This window comes from Erinaceus europaeus, chromosome 19 (genome assembly GCF_950295315.1).
Source record: "Erinaceus europaeus chromosome 19, mEriEur2.1, whole genome shotgun sequence".
Lineage (NCBI taxonomy): Eukaryota > Metazoa > Chordata > Mammalia > Eulipotyphla > Erinaceidae > Erinaceus > Erinaceus europaeus.
Window position 1 is genome coordinate 17,222,473 of NC_080180.1, and position 4,688 is coordinate 17,227,160.

Consider the following 4,688-nt stretch of genomic DNA (forward strand, 5'->3'; position numbering starts at 1 on the left):
TGGCAACGTCTTGAGGAAGTGGAGATTCTGACTTAACAGAGAGTGGAATCAAGATAAGTAGTACATCTCCGAATTTTCAGTATGTACCTTGTTCATCTAATGAGAGATAGAGATGGAGATAGAGATAGAGAGAGAGAGAGAGAGAGAGAGAGAGAGAGAGATCGGTCAGAGCAGTGCTTTGTTACATGTGATGTTAGGAATCAAGCCAAAGACTCATGCATGTGTGTGCTCTATTCAGAATTAAGTGAGTCTTAGAGAGCAACACCTGCTGAGGGCTAGCCAGGTGACTTTGCTTGTGAGATGGCCAGCTGGTATATCTGCTTCGCCTCTCAGTCCTCCACAGCCCTTTAATAAATGACAACAGTGACTTTTGGAGCCACTGAGCATGAAAATGAAAACTGTTGGTAAATACACTAAAAAAAAAAAAAAGAAGAAGAATGTAAAGAACCTATGGGCAAATAATAAAAAACAAGAATAAAAAATGGCAAACACAGAACACAGTGTGTGTGCGCGCACATGCGTACACACACACACACACACACACACACACACACACACTTGCAGGCAGTAATTTCCACAGCAAACTGCTGTACTGGCATTACCAAGAGCATCTTAAAAACTGAGTTTTTGCACCTCACTGCACTGTTATTGAGTTCAAATCTTTGCTCAAATAGACAAGAAGGTAAATCTTAAATCCTGCATTTCTGTTTCTTCCTTAAATATGATACTGTCTGCATCCAAGAGAAAAAAAATGTTTTGTAGCTCCCAGGAACTTGAGTATTGTAACTAATTTAGTATTGGATTGTTAAAATTCTTTATTATCTTAATATAATTTGGCTCCTGGTAGCAGAATGTTATTTTTGTTTTGTTTACTAAGCCACTTCATAGATATAGGAATAATGATACTAGAAATAGAAGCTGGCATTGTATTTTATTATCCTTTTGGTTGGATGATACTCAAGAGCAAGGGGGCTTCAGGGAGAAAGAAAAAGGAACATAATTTAAGGAAGGGAAGCCTGGGAGGAAAAAAGAAGTGTCTCTGTGCTACTTATCGAGGATGGTGACACATGACTGTGAAGGGCACAGGAAAGTGCAAAAAGATCTTTTCAAGTGAAATGGTGCATGCTGAGGCATGACCAAACCCTGGGTCCTGTCAGTATTCAGAAACAGTATAAAACCCATCATCTACTTGGAGAAATGAACTCTTGAGAAAGCTGACAATGGTGTGAGGTTGCCTCCAGGTCATCACCGGTCAGAATGGAGTCCACCCACATGTGTGAGATGGAAGCTATATACCCATGGGCCGAGGAGTCTACAGTAACTATGAGAGTGTTCCACACATCTACCATGTCTCTGAGATCATGTAAATAGTTAATTCAATTTAACTGTTTACTGGGTAGAGATCGAGAGAAACTGAGAAGGGGGGAGATAGAGAGAAACCTGCACCACTGCTTTACTGATGGTAAAACTTTCTTCCTGTAGGTGGAGATTAGGATCTTGAACCCAGGTCCTTGCATGTTGTAAGATGTATGCTCTGCTAGGTGCACCACCTTGTCTCTGTTTTTTGTTGGCTTGTTTTTGTTTTTAATAAAAGGAGGCAATGGCCAAATTGGAAAGCATACGGGATTTGAGATGGAAAAACTTGAAAAAAGAAGAAAAAAGAAACAAAAACTTGAAGTCAAGATTTTTGATTGTTAAATGTGTTAGAAAGAGGCAGAGATAGTGTTGGACTCAATAGAAGTTCCTGGATGTTACCTCAGTTGATCTTGGTTTCTGCACAGGACAACTGTGAGAGTGGAAGAGGGAGATATTACCACTATACAAAAAAAAAAAACTATATAGACTGGATCTTTCTGTCTGATGTGAGACAGCCAGCATGAATGTTCAGCCCATATCTGCAGGACTATGGGCTTCTTCTGGTCCTGCCCTTAATCCTCAAAGACTATTTCTTTCTAGTGCTTACACTCCTTCTCCCTCCATTCCTTGATTTTTTTCTTAAAATGTTGTGTTCTTTAGCATTTTGCCATGTTCTTTTTTCCTTTACCCAGTCTCCAGTTCTTAGGTCAGCTCCATCTCTTTATTATCTCTCCATCCATTCTTTTATGTCCCTTCTTGCTGCAGGAAGGACCTACTTATCACCCACTTGGATTCCTACAATGACGTCTTAAGAGGTGCCCATCTTGTGCCCTTTCTAATCCACTGCACACACTCTGAGCAGTGCATGCACAACTCTCATTATAGCACCCTGCTACTTACAGCTGCTCAATAGCTCCTCATCCATTTCAGTCAAAGAACAAACTTCTTAGCATGGCTTAAAAGGCTCTTTAAAGTCCCTTTTCTAGCCTCTCCAACAGCAAATGTAGCCTTCTCTCTAAACGCAAGCCTCTAGCTTCTACATTTCTATAACATTTTTTTTCCATGCTGGGCTCTGTGCATGTTATTCTGTCTAGTTGTAGCATTTCTCCCACAGCCTTGACATTCACCAGACTACTTCCCAATCAACCACATGCTTTTTTAGAGGGAGGGGGGTTCCCTTTGTCTTTCTGGTAGACCAATAGGAAAATTTAAGAAATGTTCTAAATTTTAATTCTCTGAGATTCCTGTTGCAATGTTCATGAGAAGCTATTCTTATATAATAAATAACTGCAGTTTACAATAAATGTTGAATTTGTTAATCAACTAGCATCCAATCCAAATGTGCCAATCATTGAGTTAAGCTTTGAAAATGAAGAGCAGCAAGGCACACATTCTTGGAGGAACCATAGTCTAGGGTTGAGACAGATATTATTAAGTGTCATAGAACTTGGGAAGTATATAGTCACAGACTTGTAGAATCACCATGGAGGTTACCTTTCCTGGGGACGTGGATAAGACTTCACAAATCTGACACACCTTTAGACTTGAACTTGACAAATGGGTAAGATTTGCCAGACAGAAAAGAAGAAAAACTCTAAGCAAAGGGAATAGCATATTATTGTAACAACCAACCTCAATACCGTTTTATTAGTACTTGTAAGTACTGCCATTGTTCTTACTCTCTCACCATTAGCGAGGTCCTCATGAGTACAAGAGAGTGGCATTGGTTATGTTTTACTTACACATTTAGTCACTTTATGGCCTGGGTGCGTAGTGGCACTGTGTTGGTTATATATTTCCTGCCTGATCGTTCCTTTCTTTTCTATGTGGTCACAGGCAATTCCGAAACCCTCCCCTTAGTGGTGGTGGATGCAAGTTTCAATCAGTAAATTCACAACTCTTTCAACCCTTGATGACTGTAAGGTCGTCACTACACAAAGCTTCTTGTCTTGGGCGTAGATTTAAATGTCGATAATATTCAGTGCTTATCACTTTATTTGGGGCTTCTGGACATATTTACAGTTTTGCTTAGGAATGTATATTTCTGAACTGTTACTACAAACTGTGAATTTCACTAGGAAATAGGTCTTTAGAATATTGACAAGGTTCTCCTGTTCACTGTAAACGCTATTTAAATATCTTTGGGATTTGTCTGTGGAATATATATGTTTGTATTAATTGCCGATACATTCAGGAAAATGATGTTGACAGTTTTGGGTGCTTTTTCAGTGGAATTGCTAAAATGATAAAGCAGGTTACATTAAGCTTCTGTTCCATTGAATTCTATGCTCTGGAGACAGAAAAACATCTACTTTTAAAATGAGATGATTTCCTAATGACCTGTTTCAACTGGCTGTGGAAGTTAAGTACAGTCATTTTCTGTAGCTCCCTACCTCTTCACCCCTTCCACACTCCTATTCTTAGGTCAGCTTATTTGGTTTATTTCATTTTCACCAATAATTATTATTGCAGATACTTATATATCACTCATTATATGCCAGGTGACATTATGAGCTAATCAGTATTCTGGACAGTCAATACTTACAGTAACTCTCTTTTAGAATTTCTTTTCTTTTAAATTTATTATCTCTATTTATTGCATAGAGACAGCCAGAAATTGAGAGGGTAGGGGAGATAGTGAGAGAGAGAGAAAGAGAGACAGCTGCAGCCCTGACTCACCATTTGCAAAGCTTCCCCCTCCTGGTGGGGACCATGGAGTCAAACCCAGGTCATTGTGCATTATAACATTTGCACTCAGCCAGGTGCACCACCTTCCAGCCCCCCTTGTAGTAACTCTCCATGGTGACACTACTCTGTTTTAAGATGAGAGGACTAAAGCAGAGAAATTAGTAACATGTTTAGGGCCACATTGCTAGAAATTGACGGTTCTGGGATATTAATGAGATTGAGATTCCATGATAGTATCTTAAATATTGTATTACACTGCCCCATTAATATCAGTGATAATGAATATGCTTTCTGTTCACAGTGTCATAGCTGGAAACCCCATACACTCAAAGGGTACTGCGTCTTAAACTAGAATTGAGAGCCTTGGTCATGGATTTGGTAGGAGTAAGAATATAGGAGTTGACAATTAATAGCCGTGACTGAATATCTAACACCAGTCTCAAATGTGTGATAGAAGATATTCATAGTCATGATTGAATAAATAAATGAGTGGATGGAAGAATAATGTTAAGGGGCCAGGCAGTGGTGCACCTGATTAAGTGCACATATTGTAGTGAACAAGGACCCAGGTTCAAGCCACCTGCAGAGGGAAAGCTTTGTGAATGGTGAAGCAGGGCTGCAGATGTCTCTTTCCCTCTCTATCT